Below are 23,648 nucleotides of genomic sequence, written 5' to 3'. Positions count from 1 at the left end.
TGTACCATGATGTAGTGACCAACTGGTGACATGTGGGTGGCAGCAGCGCACCTTTGGATGAGAGATCACCCATGATGGGCAGAGCTCGGAGGGAGAGGAAAATGGAGCTACGAGAGTTGATGTTGAAGTTCCCAGCAGCACACACTCGACCAGAGCATGTGTGGAACTAAGTAGACTATTGAGTATTGTGATGGTGAGAGAAAACGATAAAAAAAACAGGGCAAGCGGTGAGACTTGGCCGGGAGGAGGAGGAAGTTGAGTTTGTAGGGAGACTGACGGGGGAGAGACTTGGAGGATGGCCAAAATACAGTAAGAAATCAATTCAACTCTGACCTAGATAGTAAAAATAATAATTTTTGACATCAAAAGCCTGGTCTCAGTGTTGTTTTTTGTAGTTTTATAGAAGGAAACCAATATTGAGGTGTCACTAAAGCAAAAAAAAAAAAACAGTTTCAAAGTCACTAATAGGTTTTTTCAGCTTTTTGTCATAAACTGGCGATTTGCATGAAACTTGCCTCTATTCAATTGCTGATTATGGAAGAACAAAACAAGCTGATGAAAGTACACAGTTAAATCTTTCAGAATCTGGTTTCAAATTTCAGATCGTCAACGTACAAAATATTCTGTGGGTCTTGCAAAAATCAGTGGAAAATTATAAAAAATGCCTGACAATATGGGGTTGGCTGCTCTGAAAATGGCTGGCACTGAATGAGTTAACAGGCTTTGTTAGCACTTAGCAGCGTTATTAGCTGCTATCTTATTAGCCTTGGGTCACCTGTAGTTTAGCTAGCTATAGCTAATGCAACAGTTTGTTTTATTAAGATGCCAATTAGCTGTGGTAACGCTCATAGCTTAAGGAGGATACAGACAATATAATATAAGAAAACGTATAAAGCAGTGACTTCGATAAAGTTAGAAAGAAATTCATGCATGACTGGTACGGTATGCTTTTGCTTCAATAGTTGTAATGTCCCCTTTGTTGTTTATTTTAATATGTTGATTATATCCCTCCACAGCGTATTGTAACCCCTTTTTGTCTGGTGGATCTGGAAGATATCGTGCAGGTATTGATCCAAAACTCAGGAACATGACGGACATCCCAAAAGTAAAGCTGTAAAATCCAGAAAAAAAACCATTATCTTTCAACCTATTTGTTTTTTATCTCTTGGTTATCTTGTTAAGCTTCCTAATCCATAACAAATTGTTATCACAGTCTTTTGTGCGGGCGCCTGAGCCTTTTTTCTGTCAGTAGGCCCCTCAATTTCAATTTATTAAAAAAAAAAAAGATAATGAAATTATCCTCAAGAGAACCGAACTGTACTTACTTTACTTGACTTGTTTATTTGGAAAGAACAGTGCACAGTAATAAACACTAGTACCATGTGTAAATGTGTCAGATTCAGCCATGAGCTACTTTTCACCTGTAGTCCTCATACATTAAAGACAATGACAATAAAAGACACAGACATAGTATACACATGGTCATGGACATAATATTTACATTATTTACAACCAACCAAAGCTATTTCTTATGGAAAAAAAACTTCTATAGATGATTACATGACTGATTTGCTTTTAACTATTTTTTCAGCTCTTTTTTAAAAGCTGTAAATGTGGAACAGTCTCGAACAGTGATTGGACGACTATTTCAGCTTTTGCATCCATTTACATGAAGTGGGAGAACTTGACATGAAACATAATTTATTCATTGTTAACTACGTATGTGTAAGCCATAAGACCGTAACACGGTTCTCCCGTTTTGCGTTTAAATATAACAAGTGACAGTTTTTATAGAATTTCATGCCAATTACAATTACCAAGTCAATTATCTGAACTCAATTACAATCAAATTATGATAACAGCAACGGATTTTTTTCAATTACAGTTACAATTCTAATTACAGCATAAAATTAGGCGATTACAATAATAATTAACCCCAACCATGCATTTAAGGTCACCTTTTACTGTTTTAATCATCACTGCTTCACCATGCTGCTCTTCTTCCTGTTCTTTTGGTTTTTGTGCTGCCAGCGTCGGCCCAGATGGGGCATCGTCTGCGGCCAAAACGCACCCACAGGCCTCTTTGATCTTGGATCCCATCACTGCACTGCAGCTCTAACAATAACCACAATGTTACTTGTGTGTAACATTCTGATTACTGCGAGTCAAAATGAAGGCGCCGCACGGCTTCTGAAGCTGATACTGAGTCGAGTTTGGAGTTGATAAATGTATTTCCAGCAGTATGTTAAGTGCTGACACTAACTGTGGCCCCGCTGGGTTGTTTCCTTTGGGAGCGGTAGACTCCATGGTAACAAGAATAATAATCAGAACCTGGCTGAGCTCTGTCACAGAGGTGGGCTGATAAATATACAGGAAACAAATGATCACCCATAACATTATAACCAGTGAGAGGAAGTCAATTACACAGATCAGCGAAGAAGATTGCTTCTTTCCTTCGGCGTGTGTGTGTGTGTGGAATGATAGAAATGTCACTTAAGCCGTCAAAGGTCAGATTTCTTACCTTGTTTTCTGCCTCTGTGGCTTTTTACTCCCACAAACGTCAGCATGTGATCGCCGAGCTCTGAAAACAAACACAAGGGCAGACTGAGTATTCTAAACACAGGAAAGCAGAACTAACAACACAGGAAATAACTGCCACAGCGGTCTAGTTTGCACATATCTGGATCTTATACAGTCAAATCATCACACACATTAAGACGAGTGAGCCACTTTTCTATGTTTTCTAGTTGCAGAAATAATGCTAAGTTGAACTTTGTGCAGCAGCTGCACAAATTCCTAATCTTACCAAGTTTTTTCAGCAGTAAAGTAACAATTTCTTGCTCAAATTTTATTCAACATCACAGTTTCTCCTTTGATAAAAGAAAGTTTCCCAATCCTTTGGCCTTTAAAGATATTTTTTTTCTCACAAGTCTTTATTTTAAAACTAAAACTTAAACAAGAACAATCTTCCTTTCGCTTCATACGACTAGTTTTTTACTAATCCAAGCCAAACAGACACAAATACAGCAGAAAGCTGCAGGACTACGATTTTTCATGTCAAAGTTTACACATTTACGCTTTGGTTGCTATTTCCGTTTGGTTTCTGTTTCATCAACTTTTCCCGTTTGAATGACTTTACAGTTATAAAACTCCCAGAAATCATAGTAAACATGCTAAATGGGGTTAATTGAGTCAACACCCTTAATTAATTTGATATTTATATCCCTCGGATGATTTACAGAAGACAAGATGTTTAAGATGAAATCATGCAAGATTGCGTGCGTCGGTTTGCTATGCTCGCTAAACTCTCAGCCACTCGTTTTAAAGAAAAAATAACATGGAAATGTGTGATATAGATCCAAAACGCATTGTTTACTTCAGCCGTGTCATTATATAGTGTAAGATTTTAACGAGATTATGAGCAAAATTTGACAAAGTCTACACTTGCTAAACATTCAGTCACCAATTTTTCAGAAATGAAAAAAAGTGTAAATGCCTGATATTTTTCAAAAATATCCATGTAAGCATCTTTGTGTCATATTGGGCCCTGATTCATTGCAGAATGTGGGTTCTGGGTTTTCTGTGATAGTGAACAATCAGAGTCTCTAAAGGTGCGACTCAAACAACTACAGTCGCTTAAATCGCCCATGGTGAGTCGCTTGAACATTGTAGCACTTTTTGGTCGCTCCATCACTTCATCGCTTCAGTGACGTGACCACAAGGGAATAGTGTGTGTCTGCAGAGCCGGCTGCTGCATTGAGAGGGCTGATCACTCTTTCTTCGACCATATGTTTACAGCACTAATCATAGACAGCACCGCTTGTACTTACGCTTTAAATGATCAACTTACAGAGTTACGAAAGGATGAGTTCACTCAGGAAACACTTAGAATGTAGGCGTATTCAAGGAGTATGCTGCTTTCATTTTGCCCCGGTAAGTTGAGGAAGTGTACAGCCCTCCCGCTGCAGCGAGACAGCTGTAGGGCAGCAGCCTCGGCTCTACAGACAGTGACGGACGGGGGAGTTGTCGCTTGAAGTCAATTGAAATGTTCAACTTTGAGTGATGCACAACCTAGTTGCTGGAATCCTGTATCTCGCGTCGCTTGAAGGGAGGTCACTTGACGCCGCGTCATTACATTGATTTTGAATGTAATCGAGTCGCCAGAGTCGCTTCAGTCGCGTTTTGTTTGAAGGCACATCTTTTAATCTTACTTCTTTCATCTCTAAAGAAACCATTGCCATGGACACAACACACAGAGAAAATGTCACATGTTTAGCCAATGATCCATAGCTTGAAGACTTCTGCTGTTGCACCTTCATGTGTTTGACGTGAAATATATAAAATAATAAGACCAACAATGGAAGTCATACCAAAACTTTTTAAAAGGTGTTTTTCCCCCTCACCCAGCTGTTGATCTATTATATTAATGTTTTTCCATCATTGCAACCAACTTCTGATTGGTCCAACATGTCTGCGTCACAAAAACAGTAGGACATAGATGAACACACACACACTCATTTCCTCTGACCATCACAGGAGATAAAGCTAGTGTTTGACTGATGTGGCGCCCGTGGCAGCAGGAAGAAGTTTCTCTAATGAACTCAGTGCCAGGAGCAAAGCTGAACCTGCTCTCATTTGGAACACAACTACCTCTCAGGCTCTCACACTGCAGAGAAACCATGCTAACAGTCTGTTTGTGTGTGTAACGTGTAAGCTCTGCCTACTTTCAGTCATGCAAATATGTCCATTTTTATCCTGCTTTAAACTAGGTCTTAGAAACAGCTGAGCTTCAGAGAAACAGCTGTCTACAGCGAGCTCCTTCAGTCGAACCGTCTATCTCTCTGTGAGCCTCGACAACTGATCTGGTGAGCTACAGGGCTGTGTTGGATGTCTGCCTCTGAAGACATGATGACAGGAATGGAGGCGCCTGATCGGACAGCTGTCAGTGTCCTGCACGAGAATATTTAACAATAGAACAATTTAAATAATTATTGAAGAATTACATCCATCTACACATTTCTCTTCTGAACCTATTTATCCAGATTAGGATGCAGAGGCTCATCTTATTCAAACCCATTGTAAGCTCTTCCACAGGGAAAGGTGAAACCGAATGATTTCAGGCACATTTGCTGAGTTTGTTTGCAAGAGATTAAATTAAATGTTGACTTTCAACTTAAACTGGATTTCAACACTGTGTCATACAAACACCACTGTGGTTAAAAAACTCCCACTGGCTGCATTGTAAATGGCAAACTCCGTATTATACACTACAAACTCAATGAGTACGTGTCTACTAGTAGTGAGACAATATCTCGATACGACAATATATCGCAATGTTTCGTCTAGTGATACGTTATTAATTCACTGGCACCAAACATCGATATTTATTCATTTAAAAACTGGAAACAACAACACAAACTGTTACATTAGCTATATAAAAAATAGATAAATATTTTAAGTGACAGATATCGTGATGTATCGCGGAATAAATTTTCCACAATATATTGATTATCGCTATATTGTCGTATCGCGATATCGTTATCGCGGGCAAAGATATCGTGATATATCATGAGGTACCTGGCGATACCCAGCATTAGTGTCTACTGTATACTGTAAGTATAATTAGGACGATGAAAGTTCCCACTGAAGCATACTTCCAAGTTTCCCAAGATGCATTTGGAACCTACAAGGACCCAAAGCACACTGAGGCTAAATATCTTTGAAAGTTCTGAAAACATTTAAGAGACAAAGTGACCGAGTAGAAGATCAACATGTGCTCGTTTGATCCATAAAACTCACGGAAGCACATTTCATTCCGACATTTCGGAGATTTTCAGAGACCCTCCATTGCGCTACTGACAAAACTTCTGGTTAACTTCAAAACAAGGGCCCTACTCACAAAAGAGTTAAACTAGTGAAGACGAGAAGAGATGCTTTTATTTTGAAAAGAGGATGTTTGAGCTTTAGCATGAAGCTGGTCCCAAGACTACTTTACATTCCGCTTGCAATGCATTATGGGGCGGTTGACTTTAAAAAATGTCCCCATACAGAATACATGCAGGTATTTTTCTCGCGTTATCAATCATTTCATACTATCTATCAATGATATTTAAACCCACAAGCTATGTAGCGTTTGTCTAGAGTTATTTATTTATTTTTTTATTGCTATTGAGTGATGTGTTAATATTGCCGTTTTTCTAAAGAAAAACACAATACATTAAGTTATTAAGACAAAGTTTGTAATTAATTTGATTTTTTTTTTTTTTAATCTAGTCCCACCAGTATTTTTTATATTTTTGTATCACTGTATTAGAGATCTTGTTCATTAAGCACAGGGGAATATAACTTTAGAGCAGGCATAGGCAACTGGTGGCCAGTGGGCCACATGCGGCTCACGTTCTAATTCTGTGTGGCCCCCAAGACATTTGTACATGCACAAGGCAACTCAATGTGCTTTACATGATGAAAAAGTGCAACAGAAAACATTCAAAAACTTAAAATCGATAAGAACATTAAAGTCAGCAAAAAACAACATTTAAAATAATCAGTAAAATCATTTATTATAATCAACCAACACAATACAACAATAACATGAGCAAAAATCTCCCTCTCAATCATACGCAGTCGAGAAAAAGAGAGTCTTTAACTTTGATTTAAAAATGTTTCCATGTGATGCTGACTTCAGCTCTGCTGGCAGTTTGTTCCACTTCTTTGCAGCATAACATCTAAAAGCAGCATCACCATGTTTACTGTGAACTCTGGGCTCCACTATCTGACCAGCATCAGAGCCTCCCTAGTTCTTACTGCAGCCAGGGATGGCGCTGTAGTTTGTCCAATCCCGGTCGCTGCTTCGGGTCGAAGGTCTGACACTGACTCATGAAGTCAATACATTCTCGAGACAGAAAATTGTAGTTATTGTTGGTGTAATATTTGTAAGTGAAGATGAACCTCAGCATGGCCCCTATCTGCCACACCGTAGTAGGCTCTGCGTGGTACCCAGTCTGCTCTAACACCTCCGGCGGTTCGTAGCCTAAAGTACCACAAAATTCGCTGTAGGGTTGATCGAAGACAAAGCCAGCACAGCCAAAGTCAACGATCCGGATTGGAAGAGATGTTTCTTCTGGAGAAACCAAGACGTTCTCCCCCTTGATGTCCCGATGGAAGATCCCATTGTTGTGCATCAGCAGGGCTGCATCCACCACTTGTTTCAAGATGCTCTTTGCCTCGCTCTCTGAGATTTGTCCGTCCCGCTCCTTAACGAAGTCAAAGATGTCCATTGATTTCTCAGGACGCTCCATCACGATCAGGACTTCCTCCTCTAGATCGTACACATCTAGCAGGCCAATGACGCCGTGGTTTTCTTTACTGCCATTGCAGAGTAGGCCGGCCGCCTGGGCCATGAAGACCACCTCGGACACCCACACGTGGAACCTATTCTGGCAATACACCAACATGTAGCTCACTTTTTCTTTAGGGATGTGTTTTATTGCCACCTGTTTTGAGTCTGAGCGTCGTATTCCGGCATAGACGGCTCCAAAACCTCCTTCTCCGAGCACCTCACGTTCCTCATATTGGGCTTTGAACTCCTCCTTATTAAATTTGACATTGATGTAATTCTCAAACAATGGAATTATTGTTTTTGAACTAAAAGTGGAAAATGTGAAAAGGATCCTGTCCTCATCATGTAAGGGGACTGGAGGGTTGCTGGAGCTCTCCTTGGACCCAGAGCTTTGGGGCTTCACTGATTGGACTTTAGGTGAGGGGCTTTTGGCTTTGATCTTTGGCCTGTGTTTCCTCTTCTTACGGTCACCCCTGTCCAAGCAGCGTCTCTTCACAGGTCTTTCCTTCTCCAATTCTTCCCCAGCCTTCCGTTTTTTGCTGCTGGGGGTCAGAACTTCTCTATTCTCTTCCTTAACGGGAAGCAGTTTCCCCCAACTGCCTGAAACCCACTTTTTTTGTGTCATCCTCTCCAATGATTAGTAAATTAGTGTAAAAAGTAGCAAAAGTGTGTAAAAGTTTGGTAACATATGATGTTCTCTCACAGGAAGTGAAAGATAAAAGCCAAATAGAATGTTATGGTTTGGCAGCAGCATCGCCATGGAAACAGAACTCATGTTCTATGATCTGTTTCTGCATCACAGTCTTTATGAATAAAGTTTTTATGCATAAAAATACATATTGCAATAAATTGTATTGAACCTGAAATGTAATAAATTTACCATTGAAAGTACAAAGTCATTATTAATCCCTGAATTGGATAAATATTTTTTTTTTTTTTGACATTCACACTGTCCCAAGGCTTAAAAAATACAGTTTATTGAACTTTGTACTCAATAAATGCACAGTTTTAACAAACAAAAAATATCAACCCTCATATTGGGTTTATTTTTTGTTAATTAATGGTATTGCTGATTTTATGAAGGAGAAAAACACGTTTTATTATACTCTGTACTTAAAAAAAAAACAGTTTTAATATACACAATGAAATTTAAACCCACACGCTATGTAGCGTTTGTCTTAAGTTATTTATTTATTTTTTTATTGCTATTAATGTGAATGCATACTCATTTTGACGTCAGACTTAGTATAAGCAGTACGTTTGTATGAAATTTACAACACAGCCATTTACTGGTTTGGTATTCATGCTGGGTATCATGGCCAATTTACTGAATCAATTCAATTCCGATTAATAAGGTTTTGAATTGATTAATCGCAATTTTATTGCGATTCAGTATTGATTGATTGATCAAATTTTAATTGGATATTAATAAACTTTTGACTTAAGTTGGAGCGGCTTAACCAACGGAGCTTCATCTGCTCCAGACTATAACGCTAGACTACTGAGGTTAGGGTTTCAACAAGACATCGATTGCAGCACCTATGGATTGATTTTGAAAAATTTCAATAAAATCGATTCATTTTTACTCAGCGTTACTTGGTATGGCTGAAAATAAGGTAGAGAACACTAGGGATGTCCTGATCCAATATTGATATCGGTCCGATATTAGCAAAATAACGAATATTTGATTATATCAGCCTGTATGTAAAATGTGATACAATGTACATCGTTTTTATTAGATTTATTGAAGATATTTTTCAGGGTCTTAGCATTTATTTTTTATTTATTTTATTTAGTGGTAGAATATTCATATGTTTATGAATAAAATGATTGGATTTCTAACATTCCACACTGGAACATATCTAATAAAAGCATGATTTGTGGTATTGGAAGTAGTTAGCACTAAGCTAAGTGTAATATCTATGGCTAAATACTGACTCAAAGCTCTCTGACAAATGTCCATCAAATCCACACAAGTCAACAAATCCATCAGAACTGAAGAGCCATAAAAAAACACTCCCTACACAATCTACATATTCCTAGTGTGACATTCAAATATCAGGAGCTTCATTTGTGTGACAACACAGAACAGCAGCTGACACGTCCTTTATTCTGACGGTTTATTCTATGAACTTGAAGATTTCAGGAGACAAGGTAAAGCTGTAGCCGGCAAAAGTGATTTACTTTGTCTTTCTCTCGCTACCAAACAGAGTGACACATTTAATATAAATAAGCAGAGAGAGGGGGAGGAAAAGAGTGAAACAGACATGGTGTGACGAGGCAGTACGAGATGACTCAGGAAACTCATGAAATGTGACACCTGGCCTCGTCCTTGAAGAGAATAAAAGACAACGGTACATTGTAAAGTGACAAGATGGAGAGATGGCTGTTAACCTAAAAAATGAGAGCGAAAGCAAGTTAATGAGCTGTCTTTAATTCACTATTTAAAAAAACGTGAGAGAAGTAGGGCTGGGTGATGTATAAAGTTTTCTATTTAGGTGATATGGAAATTTAATGTACTGGCTATATCGATACTGTATATTTTTATAGTTGATTTTATATTAAATTATTAGCACAGTTAGATGGATTTCTGATTGTGTCCTAACCAGTGACGTGCCGTGACCACTAGGGTTGGGTAGGCACGTTGCAAATCGAGACCACCAATGACAATTTCATATGTTTCTGCTGTCAAGTGTTAACACTTGACAGCAGTGTTTTATTTGTATAAAGCAATTTACAACAAAATCATCTCAATGCGCTTATCAAAATATAAAATTCATAATAAGAAAGAAAAAACCCAATAAGATCCACATGAACAAGCATTTAGCCATCTAACAAAATCACTATCATAAACACCATTAAAGAAACATAAACAATTATTTAATATAGCCTCCATACTCTCCCAACAAGATACAGTATATCTCATGACACGGCAGCACATCTGTTGTTTGTGTTGGAAACACAGAAACACGGAAAAAATGACAACTTAGAACATCCTCAGTGAGGAGCATCCACAAAGCCAATCCTTCCTTTTGTACCATTCACTGTGAAAAGTATGAAACATGTTCTGACCTTACCTTTGCTGAAGGTCTGGTAGCTCATGTGTAGATCTTCATCTTTTAAAAGCTGTCGTTTTTCCTCAAAACAAAGTTTCTCTATCATCTCTAGCGCTGTCATCCTGACTGTAGTGTTATCCCGCCCACTAGCTAGAGAACGTAGCAGCAGCGGTCACGTGTCATCTATTCACTAATATGCTGTGAACTTACGTATAGCATTTAGCATAGCGCGGTTACGTGCAAAGGCAGCTCTCTACATCCATTTACGCTGCCTTTACGCGTAAATGGATGTCATATTGGGGACCTGACTGCGCATGCGCAAACACGTAAAATCCCGCAATGGGAACGGAGGCAGAGAAGCAACGTGCCTTTGGGAGGGGGCGTGGCCTCCCTCTGTCTTACAGCGGAGCGAAAAAAAAAAAAAAAAAAAGACTGTGCAGCTGTTTCAGGAAATAGCGCTGTTTAGTAATTTGGGCTATGAAATGCACAAAATTCGGACACTTTCAAATTTATAGGTACTGTAGGCTATTGGAAATGGAAAAATAAATAATTTATAATTTAAAAAAATATATATATAATTAAATAATCAAAATATCAATTCACCCTTGGGTAGGCACTGCCTACCTTGCCTACCCTGACAGCACGTCACTGGTCCTAACCCAGATCTACCACTTAATTGCACATTGTTGTGTTTTTATGCTGTTACTGTTTTAACTTTTTTTAAACATATTTTATTTTTTATCTTTTTCTCATTTATGTCGTATATTTGCACCATTATCCTATGTATATTTTTGTTCTTACTGTCTTCTATTGTGTTGTTGCAATGTGTGAATTTCCTCTACAGGGATCAATAAATATCTATTCTATTCTATTAACAAGCCACACTACAGACACTCACTCACACATGCTGTCTCTTATAGGAGAAAAAGCCCAAAGAGGCTCATATTGTGCAGCAGTTTGTTAATAAATGTGCCTGTATCAGCAAATCTAACCCTGAATTGTCTTTCTGCAGGTAAGACTTTATTGAGTTGAAATTATCAAGATTTATATCATATTTTGCCAGTTTGAGATAAAATATAGAGATATGAGTTTTGGCCCCAAGCGAGTCTCACCCGGGGGCGATGTGACACCCACACTTTCATTGTTGTAAACGTATTGATCCAGTTAGATTGATTGAATGGTGATCAAGCCAGTCACAGCCCAGCCATTTGACAAAGTCGCCGTTCTGAGAAGGTAATTAAAGAATGACAAAACATGATAATGAAAAAGTGAAAAGTGACAAAAAATGGTCAAAAGCAATCAAGGGTGGCAAAACAATAGTGAAAAAGGGCAAAATGTGGGACAAAAACAGGCAAAATATAGCGAAAGGAGGAGTCAGCGAAAGTTTGGTTTCAGCAGCAGGGTCGGGTTTACGTGAACGATGGCTCCGTTACGATTTCTGACCCGCCCCTTAAATCCTGAACACAGACATTTGAAACACAGTTCGTGAAGCCTTGCTCTACAAGTACATTGTAATATGTGGCAGTGGTGGCCTAGTGGTTACAGAAATGAGCTTGTAACTGGGGGGTTGTAGGTTCAAATACACTGTGGGACCCTTGAGCAAGTCACCTAGACCTAACTGCTTACAGGACTCTCTTGAAAAAGAGATTATTAATCTCAATAAAACTTTCCTGGTTAAACAAAGGTAAAAACAATGTCTGAATTTGTTTTACGCTGAATCAAGAAAAATTGAACAAGTGTCAAAATGAACTAGCAAAAATTGACAAAAATGAATATTTATTGGCAAAAGGAAGCTGAAATCTGAAAAAAAAAGTGTCACATTTTTTAATAATAATTCAATTTAAGACATAAAGAGCCACATGTTGGGAATCACTGACTGAATAACAGCTTTATCATGGTTTTAGTAAATTAATTTAATAAACTAAATTGGGAGTTGACGGTTGCCCGACCCTTTGGGTTTTAAAATTGCTTCTCCACCCCTGGAATGATCCATATCGCCCAGCCCTATAGAGAAGTTCACCTGATGTGTTTTTTTAGTTGTTTGTTTTTTTACCCATAATCCAATGTTTCACACCAAAAGAAAGTAATTTCCAAACAACATGATGAAATGGCTCCAACTGAAAGCCATGGGGCGACTCTGTCCTGCTTTAAATGAGCTGTGGTGGAATGAGCTGTCGGCTCAGGCTGATCCTGATCAAGTTTGACTGAGAGAGTAAATGAGCAGCAGCCCGAGGCCCTGCTTTCTTTGATTGGGTGCGTTCTTTTTCCCACTGGACTGAGAGAAGGTGGAGGGTTGGGGGGAGGGGGTGATTGATTTCTGTAGAGTTGGAACCAGGACACAGTCTATCGATCCCTCGATCCTGGTCCCGTCTCCTCCTCAATTAAGAGTTCACCATGCCAGCACTTGGAATGAATACCAGCTTCCTGCCAATAAGGTAATGCTGCACTCACACCACAGTCTAGGTTTTCTCCCTTTGTTTCTCTCATTTTAGCATTTCCTCCATTTCAACAAAAGAATAAATGTGCACCAACACAAACACGTATTACGAATAAAAATGATTTTGTGCACATACAACTTAATGGATGATTTTATTTAGGGTTTGGTGATAAACACCAATGACAATAGGGTCATTCCATGTCATTTTAACACAATTTTCAGGAGTTCTCACGCACTTTGGTCTAAATAAAATCATACTTTGTGAGGTATAGCTTCTCGTGATGAAGCATAATATGGCAGTATTTTGAAGGAGAAAATGTAGAACATGAGAAATTGGTTCATAATATTATGTTTTAAAAAATAAATGTTTTTCTAATGCAATGGTTTGTGTATATTTTATGTCAGTAGTGAAAAACTAATAAACAATAAATGATTATGAGACACAGAGTCAAGCTACAATGACCTCATTTTCAATAGTGGTGGAATAACCCAAAGTTTGGGTCCAAAATTAAAATGAAGAAGTCACATAAAGAATTAATGTTTTATATCCCAAGAAAGAGCAATCCTTATACTATAATTAAAACAAAAACCAGATTTAATAAAATCTGGGGACGGATTTAGATAAGCAAACTGCTTTTTCCGTCTCCCTTTCCGGCATGCAAAAAGACTAAAAAAAAAACAAAAAAAAAAAAACAGTGTGATTTCTGCTCTGTATGTCAAAGTGAATTTCTGTGATTGCAACCATGTCGGATATGAACTGAATAAAAAAATTTAAAAAAAATGGTTTCTTACAATCCCACATGCAGTTTTGGGCCAATAACAAAAGGTATAAGAAAGTGTTTTTCGGATTTCAAGACACTGTCACCCAAGAACCAATGCATAGATGTGACTAATCACTAGTGATGTAAACAGTCTATGTTCATAGCTAAAAGCTGATCAAATTACAGGGAGCTGAGGCATATATTAAGTTGTTTACTGAAGACCCAAACATGTTCCAGACCCAAACCCTGACAGACTTTTTTTCCAATTTTGAGGGGCTGGCATGTCCACCAGATAGGATGAACAGCAGATGTTTTTGTATTTTCTGATAGAGTAGGTGGAGCTGTATTACTAAACCAAATTAGAAGCTGAAAATGGAAGAAAAATAAAAACAAGCGAAAATCAACAAATACCCCCCTCACTAAAGTGCCCATATCGCAAAAAGTATTCATCCCATCAAACTAAAAAATGACAGTGTAATAATCACTGAACAATTGGTAAAACTTTCAGAATTATTTTAGACCGAAGTGCGTGGACCATTTGTGTAATGACATGAACCAATACATCAGTTTGAAATTTGTGCCGCGCAGCATGAAAATAAAGCACAAAACCATTTTGTACAAAGTCAAATGCCAATGCACGAAAAATCACACCAAGGCGTTTTTGTGACATAGTTTTACAATCCTCGAGAGACCGGGCTGCTTAATACACATCCTGGCAATGATAAGTAAACTAGTCAAATCTGACACTTCCTTATAAAACAGTCGTGGGTATTCTGTTTAAATCTCACATCACTAATTCACCTCTAGCAATGTTTTAAGAATCACAACCATGTATGGGCTTCTTTGAAAGTAGAAATCAGAGTACAGTCTGTGGAAATGGGGAGCATCAAAGAATCATTAGCTGAAAATTTGATCAAACGCAGTCAAAAGTTGAGAGGATAGAAAAGAGGAGGAAAATAAGAAGAGAAAATATCTGCTAACCAGGTACGGTGTGAGCTCATGGAAACGTCGACCAGCCAAGACTTTTTTGATCTTCACGATTCAATAAAAACAGTTCAGTCACGGGTCAGTCGTGGCCCGATGGATGTGGCCTCTAACGTTTAATCCTACAGCGACGGTGGAGGGACAAAATCCAATCTCAAAGATCTGTAATTTTATAAACCACATTAGACTCAACAATGGCTACTACACCCTGAGGGAGGAGAGAAGGTGTGTGAGGCAGGAGGTGAATGGCTGACGTAGGCACACACGCACACGCACAGGCACACACACACGCACACACACAAAGAGCGACAATCCAAGAGTGGAGCAAATCAGAGAGATGAAGACAGAAAGGCTGATGAAACAAACGGAACACTGAGCTTTCACAGGATGGAACTTTCACCTTGCCACTCAGTATTGACAGCAGGGGTGTCAAACTCATGGTGTACATTTTAGGACATCCTGAGGTCTCATTAGCTGTGTTTTCATTACAGATTTTTGCAAAATAAAAGCAATATTTCTAAATGTCAACAAAGTATAACTGCTCTTTGAACGTGTTTCCTTTGAAGTTGGTTTTGGAGCCTCGCAACTCAGTTGAAATCTCATCCTGAATATATCGCAACGTCTGATTTCATTAAAACGTAAAAACTTTTTAGCAATATTTGAGTATTTTTCCTGAAATTCAGGTGTTTTCATTACATTATTTAGATTTTGCACATTTCCAAGGTAATGGAAACACAGCTAGAGTGAGGTATCAGGAATCAGGAAAACCTCTATCAAATGAAACAGCCTCAGACTTCAAAATAAAAGTCAGAGTCAACGGTTTCAGTCCGTAAAACACAATATGCCGTTTGGGGGCCAAATTCAGCCCTTTAGATCATCCAATTCGGCCCGTAGGAGAAATTAAAAATGAGATTATTTGTAAATGTGTGTAAATGAAACTAAACAATATTTGCAGGTTCACAGTTTTGCCAGTGCTTATATCACATGATTGCAGTCATTTTAAATGTTAAACTGTTGAAAATACTGAAAATTCTGACAAAATCCTTTATTTTTCATCAAATTATGGCATATTTCCCTACATTAAATAGAATTTGGTCACAAAATCTAGAAAATTTAAAGTGAAGATCCTGTGGGGACTAATATCTGTCATTTATTGCTTATATATTGTCGGTTTCTTACACATTTTGTATTTTATGTATACGTGGAAGTGTAAACTAGAAATTACTCGTTTTCCTGCATAAAATCTGGCCCCTGAAATAAAATGAGTTTGACACCCCCGAATTAGAGGAACTGAAATACATGCAACTGAACTCTCCTGCGGGCCGAATACAAAGCTCTGTTGGCCCTGATTTGGCCCACCGGCCTTGTGTTTGACAGCACTGATTTACAGCCTCATCCAACAGCTTTAGCAAAGGCTGAGCTTTCTGTTTCACACAGTAATCATTGCTATTCTTTTTTTTTTCATTCATATCTTTTCATCTTGCAAGGTTAATCCCTACTTTGCCTAAAAAGTCACGAGTTTTTTCTCATTTGTTTTTCTCGGTGTTCGCGGCTGCTTCCTGTTTTTATTCATCAGTGCCGTCCATGAGCCGCTCACACTGATGCCATCTGTGTTTTTCTTACATTGATTGACTAAATTCAGTAGGGTGTGTCTGAGTGATTGTCCTTATAGCAATAAACATGGACTCAGCACCAATCGTCAGTCAGGAGGACAAAAGCAGAAACAGCCAGAAAAAGACAATCACAGAGCGACCGATAAGAGAATTGATATGCGACGGACTCAGGTGGGGACGCTGCAGAGCGAAGCCTATAAAGCAATAATTACCTCCAAGCTGATAAGCTTTTGCTCATCGTGAAGAAAAATGGTTTTAAACGGCAATCGATGATGATTGGATGACTTTGGAAAGCAGCCAAAATCCATAATAATTCCAGCAAGTTCATTTTGTCTTCTTTTTTTGAAACACGATATGTTAAGGTTGGGTTTATTAAGACAAGTGTTTTTCAGGAAATGTTATCTCCTGATATGTTTCTACTGTCAACCGCCAGTCTTCCTCAGAGGTGATTGCTTTGGTGCCGTCAATGAAAAAACATGCAATGAACTAGGACTGGGCGATGTGGCCCAAAACTCATACCTCAATATTTTTTACTCAAAATGCCGATAAATGATAGAAATCTTTTTAATTCAGATGAAGTCTGACCAGAAAGACAATTCAGGTTTAAAAGTGCTGATACAAAATGCCACACATGCACATTTATTAACAAACAGCTGCACAATATGTGCCACTTTAGGCTTTTTCTCCTCTAAGGGACAGCACGTGTGAGTGAGTTCTGTAGTGCAGCTTGCTTAGTGGTAGATCTGGGTTAGGACACAATCAGCGATCCATCTAACTGTGCTTTTCATGCTGTTCTGAGAAGTAGAGAAAGCAGTGACTCCTAAAACAAGTGTTTTAACAAAATAAGCTATAAATATATATATATATCAACATAGACAAAATTAGAAAACTTGATATATCTTTAAACTCAATATATCTTCCAGCCCTACAATGAACACGGCCATAAAACCACACACCAAACTCAGACAGCTGCTTGTTCACCCTAAAGACAAAATAGAGCAAGACAAAAAATGCAACGTAATATTTTAAATTCCATGCATGTCAACACACATATATAGGACAAACAGGAAGAATGTTTAATACAAGCAAAAACGAACATCAAAGGGAATGTGAAAAGGAGACAGCATGGATGACGCACAAGGATGGGGAAAGAAAAGGACTACAGGAAAACCTGAAATCTGCAACATCAAAGACCATTTATAGATCAGAATAATATAATATGAGACCACTGTAGAACAGAAAATCATGTCATGGATTGGGACAACGCAACAATAATTGGGACAAAAGGAAAAACACAAACAGTGGATCAAGGAGGCCATTGGGATTGAACCTAGGGCTGCACGATTATGGCCAAAATGATAATAATGAACAAATAATCAAATGATCAACGTTGTAATTACGATTATAATCGATTATTCATTATGTTAGGGGGAAAAAAAAAAATCTGTTTTTATTACACTACTTTTAAACAAACAATATGTGTACAATTTACAGTGCAAAATGAAGCTTTAAATAACAATTGTACTAAAATAATAATAATTTAAAAAAAAATTAACCCACAAATTTAAAATATACCAAAGGCTAATGAAATAAATACATTATTTTAAATATTGCAGACGATCAGATTAATCGTGGCAACCAAAAATCATGATCCGGATTAAAATTTGATTAATTGTGCAGCCCTACCCACACATGGGACCATCGGGCGACAGGACAGAAATCAATCAATCAATTTTATTTGTCCCCAATAGGGGAGATTCAGAGTGCAAGGATATGGGGAGCATAAAAGACATACATTCCACAATAAAACACGAGTACATAGCATATAAAAACATAAAACAACATAAAAACATGGAGCGGTGCAATTTGACCCAATAAAAACACAAGGTAATGTAAAAACAATGAGACAAATATGAATATGGAGTTATTCTTCTTCTTCTTCTGTGTAGTTTTACGGCAGTTGGAAACCAAGGCCAGGAGCATTACCGCCCATTTTAATGGCGTTAAGGAGGGAGAAAGAACTCAAAAGGACACATGAAAGCTATCAGAAGATGCTTTGATGCTTTCCTTATGACATAACTCATGGGGATACATCAAAGCAATCACCTCTGAGGAAGACTGGCAGTTGACAGTCAAAAATGTCAGGGAGATAACATTTCCTGAAAAAACTTGTCTGACTAAATGAAACTTGAACATATATAGCCAAGATCCATCATCTACGTTAACATAATATCAATAACATTGTAGAAAAAGAGCAATGACATCCAGGGGGTCTAAGCTGATTGGAGAAACAGAGTTCAGTGAGGGTTTAATAGAAAATCCAAAGATGGAGCAGGGCCTCCGTGACATCTCTGCCGTTTCATATTGTGGATGAGAAAAAGCCCCCATTCGCCGTCTCTCCAGAGACAGATAGGGCAGTGAAGCCTGTGCTCTGCGGCCAGCGGGGTGTAATTACATTTCCCCGTAGGGCATCGCCGCCGGAGCAGCCCAAGTCATAGAGAAGAAAGAGATTAAAACCTGATTGCACCAGAACATAGCGGTCGAGCGCACGCCTGTCCATGCATGAACATTGAAAATCCCACACTGGCATATTGTCAGATAGCGTCACATACAAACACAAACACCAGTGTCCATCGCCTTTACGCTGAGTCCTATCAGGAGACTAAGACCCACGCTCTGCAGTATCTGAGCGCGGTCATTATCAAAGGCCCTCTATCAGCAGAGGGAACAGGAGCAGAGAAATGTACTTATTGATCTCGAGAGGTTTCATTCCAGGACCGGTTAACATCAGCTCATAAATACAGATGACCAGAGATATGAGTGAACGCTACTTACAGTCAAGCTACGTTCAATGACTTTTAAACAACAATTGTGACAAGTGGAGTAGATGATAATGCACTGCTACTCCTGAATTCGTTGAATATCAATCAAACTATGTTTCAAGCTTGTCATTTAGAGAAATATCCTCTAGAAAACACAAATATCTAACAAGAGCACTCAGAGACCTCAAACCTACGCCACGCACCAAATCTCCTCTTTTCCAGATACGTATTGGCAGTTATCTGGATCAGTGTGTCTTCAATGTACCCGCTTTTCTCTTATTTCTCAATCCAAGTTTCCCCTTCATTCGGCTACAACATTTTGCTCAGAATACTATCAAAAAACTACTATAAAGTATAATGATGGAATGAGGAGTGATAACACACATTTTAAAGAAACTCATTTTGTAAATGAATGGAATGAAACTGTATTTAGTGCCTCCTGAATAGATTTACTTCTATAGTTATACATATATATACCATGACTGACCCTTGTATTTTAAGCTCATTTTCTAATCAAGATCATTTCCATTATCATTTTTAAGTCAAAATAAACATAAAACCACATTTTTAATGCTTTCATTTGTGATTTTTCCAATCTCTATCTAAAGAATGTACTTCTCCATTAATAACCATGCATTAGCTCCAAATGTATGGACACAAATGAATGGAATGCACAATCCGATACAGATGAAACCCAGTGGGATGACTGAGGAACAAACCTCACATAACGGAGTCAAATTTCATAAAGATTGGACAAATACAAACGGAGATATTCATTTTTATAATTCTCCCAATAACGAGAAACAGGAATTTTTTGATTTTTGAAACTGATCCAGAGTCAGTTTATTATTGATCAGTATCCAAATCTTCCATGGCGTAATGGCGTAAGGCACATGTGTCAAACTCAAGGCCCAGGGGCCAAATCCGGCCTTTTAGACTATCCAATTCGTCCCATGGAAAAAGTGAAAATGACAGAGAAAACATGCATTATTGTGTAAATTACCAAATAATCCAGTTGTAGATATCTCAAATTCATCAATTTAATAAAACTCCAATATTCTTAGGGGCTTGCCTTTTATCATGTGTTAATATTACATGAATTCAGTCATTTTTTATTGCAAATTGTGGAAAGAACTCAAAATTACAAAATCAAAAATTTGTGAACTAAACTGATATTGACAATGGTACAATGATGTTAAAATTGTTAGTTTTTTCCACCACCTAAGATCTGTGGCCCACTTCAATTTAAACTGGTCCCTATTTGGTCCCTGAACTAAAAGAAGTTTGACATCCCTGGCGTAAGGTCTATCTTTGGTTAAACATACTTTTGATGAAATTCTGCTAACAGACAAAAACTCCAGCAAAAATATTAAATCATATCTTGTGCTGTTATAGTTAATTATTCCACATCTACCAAGACAAATGAAGCTCAGTTTCGGTTAACGTCAAAGACAGTGAAAACCAATTACGAAACTATTCAAACTGGAACTAGACTGTGAAATGGAAGTGGAGCAGGTGGAGAAGTTGAAGCTAATGTCAATATATTGCTCCAAATAAATCGCACCACTGCAAGAACTACTGACATAACCCATGGTGTCAAACGGAAGGCCAGTTAAAAGTCAAGGTGGCGGGAAAACGAGCAGATACCTGTGACGTCCACAGAGAACACAGAATGGTGTCACCTTGGCCGCTGTCACCGATATCTGCCACCTGTCATCGCGCTTGCCCCAGAGGCCAGAGAGCGACGCCGCGCTGACAATAGGTTTGTCGATAGCCAGAGCGGTGTCGGTGTAACGTGTCCTCTGCTTTCATCAACAGCTTGAATAAAAGGCCAAGATGCGAGGCGTGCGGCATTAGCATACGATCCATATTCATGCTGGTGTCTCACTTTGCCTTCTTCCATGGCTTTTCTTGCACTTTGTGGAGCATTTTCTGTACAAACAGCGTGACATGCGGCCCACATGACCTCTTTACTATTCATCAACATGTCTACTGCAGAAAGCATTAACAGGCCTCAAGGTCGTAATGCCCATTGACTGTATGTCTGTGAGTGGTTAAAGAGAAAGTGGAAAAGACTGAAGCACTGTTGCTTCTGCACAAGCTATAAATTGGAAATTCTATGCTATTCCCATCACATCGGCAAGTGGAACCAAGGAATTACCAATAGCAGTGTGAGTGTGTGTGTTTATGCGTACAAAGTGGTGAAAATAACCACATACCTGGGAGCGTATGTGCACTCCAGCTGTAACATACCCAAGTAAGGACTGACAGGCGTCCTCCTTTAGCCTGCTAACATCTCAGTGGGAGGCGAGGCCAGTAGATGAAGGGTTACAGCTTTCATGGTAAGACTGTGTGGTGATAAATAATTAATGCCTAAAGAACAGATCTCTGGAGCTTCCTTACTTTCCATCCACCTCTGCATCTTTTGCCTCTGCCTGGCACTCGTATCGCAACAAGCAGCTCGGGGATGTTCCGCTGGTCTTCGTCGTAAATATTTCAGCCTTTAGGTCACCACATCTTACGCCCCCCCTCCCTCCCCACTCTGCTGCTCTCAAACTATTACCACTTGGTGATGACACAGCCTTTTGACCCATAAACATATTGACAAAACACTGAGAGTGAGTACATTCAGCCACACTCAGAATACCAGTGCCGGCTCTCCATCGGAGAGGCAGTAAACGCAATGGTTTGGATGGTGACTCTACAATGACAGATGGGTGTTTAATGGAATGAGAAAGTAATGAAATAAAACATGTACAGTAGCTGACGATATGCACCTCTTCAAGTTGGTTGCAACATGCCAATAACCAGGGAAGAAGAAGAAAGAACAGATGGGTGTTTCATTCATCAACTATAGGGGAGGTATCAAACAATGAAGAGCCAAGTCTTGTTTATTTGTATTTTGACCTTTGTTTGGAGGAACTTGAAGCCACTAGTTTAAATAACATCCCTTTCTATTGAAGGCAGGACTCAAATGAGTAAAGTCAGAGATTTTATTCATCACGTTTGTGCCAGATTTCTTATACCAGAACACAAAAACCACCATTCTCCTACTGGATTTAAAAGCTCTGAACCAATCCGTGAGTTACAGGAGCATGGGGCGTACTTACTAGTTAAGTAGATTGTTCTCATTATTCTACAAAGCTGGAATGGAATAAACATCTTTCCACTAAAAACTCAAGACTTAAGCAGAAATGGTAATAACTTTGGAGAAGATTAAGCACATGTTGACAGCACAGGGACTCGAAAACGACCAACTTGTTCCACTGAATAAACAGCAGCTGCTCTCCACAGTGCTCTGATTTAAAGGCAAAGACACTCCACAGCCAATGAGGAAGAATAAGTAGTCTCCGCTCTCTCTTACTTACGCGAGCAGCAGCGTTAGCGACTCGATGCATAAATCTCAGAGGTGAACAAAACCGATCAGAGCATTCAAGTGTAAACTAGGGCAAAAGCTCCTACACTGTACCTTCTAAGATAGGCTACAGGGAGCGTGTCCTGAGGAATGGAGAGCAAATCGCATGCTGAGTCGGACACATGCTGCCCTCCGTCATCAATCACACACACACACACACACACACACACACACAAACGACAAGCAGAAATGTACACACCTGTTTGTCTGCAGGTCCAGTAGCATCCAAGTCTTTTCTGTTCTGTTCAGATACGGTGGTCTGTGGAGGCAGAGTGAGGAGCTGCTCTCACCCCCACACATGCAGCGCCCGTTGCAGGCAGCACTCTGTTATAGATGCACTGACAAGTGAAAGGAGGGAGGTGTGGTTTCACATGAGATAAATAAAGGAGGGAGGGAAAGAGGGAGGAGAGAAGCTCCCTTCATCTACAATTCAATTTTGCCCTCGCTCTCATTTTTGTCCTCTTCTTTATTTCAACGTTTCTTGCTGTTCTTCAAACTTTCATTTAATTTCCCCAATGACACTGTTTGTCAACGCTTTGTTCGCTTTCCATTAGTCACCTTTCCTCTGTGTTACTTCCTGTTTCTTCACATTTCCCTTCTCTCTCCACTATTATTCATTGGGCAGCAGTGTGTGTGTGTGTGTGTGTCTGGCTATGTGTGTGTGTGTGTGTTAGACAGTGAACCAGGGCAGCTCCGGCCATCTGTTGGAGCCTGTGAGCTTCACCTATTCAGAGTCTCATAAAGGCAGAGGCACTCAGAGGAATAAGAGAGAAAAGAATGGGAGGGAACCAAGGATCAATCTTAATGCTGCAGGACTGGGGAGGGAAGCCACAGTGCACGCACACACACACACGCACACACACGCACACACACACAGAGTATCTATCAAGCTGGCACCTCCAAGCAGAGCTGGCATGAGTGCTGTCGTTTGCTGGGCCTGGGCAGCTCAAGGGATTTGGCCCCTGGTGAATGAGAATGCAATAGGAAGAGGAACACCAACCCCAAATCAATTGATACACGAGCACATAACGGCTCAGTTTGGGGATCAGACTTCTCACAAATCAACGAAAACAAGATTTTGCTTTTTGACAAAACACACACATACAGACCTTATCGTGACGGATGACCTCAAGAATTCAACACGACAGAACCAAATCTGCAATAACATCAACAACATGTCCTGAAATGCCAATCTTTGTGTTGTGCCCAAGATCACATTAT

General features: G+C 39.1%; 1 protein-coding gene across 2 annotated transcripts in view; it reads right to left on the bottom strand.

Moving 5' to 3' along the window:
• sulf2a (sulfatase 2a) overlaps nucleotides 1–22,760 on the bottom strand; it is a 96,282-nt gene extending 73,522 nt beyond the window's left edge. For both annotated transcript variants that reach the window (XM_028446991.1, XM_028446992.1), the window contains exons 1-2: nucleotides 22,627–22,760; nucleotides 2,522–2,581 (exon numbers count right to left, since the gene is read on the bottom strand). The gene's annotated coding sequence lies outside the window, so the exon portion shown is untranslated. The remainder of the gene's footprint in view (nucleotides 1–2,521; nucleotides 2,582–22,626) is intronic.
• Nucleotides 22,761–23,648: the final 888 nt, after the last annotated feature.

The sequence above is a fragment of the Gouania willdenowi genome, chromosome 5 (assembly GCF_900634775.1).
Source record: "Gouania willdenowi chromosome 5, fGouWil2.1, whole genome shotgun sequence".
Classification (NCBI taxonomy): Eukaryota; Metazoa; Chordata; class Actinopteri; order Blenniiformes; family Gobiesocidae; genus Gouania; species Gouania willdenowi.
This window is presented reverse-complemented; position numbering and strand designations above follow the sequence as displayed.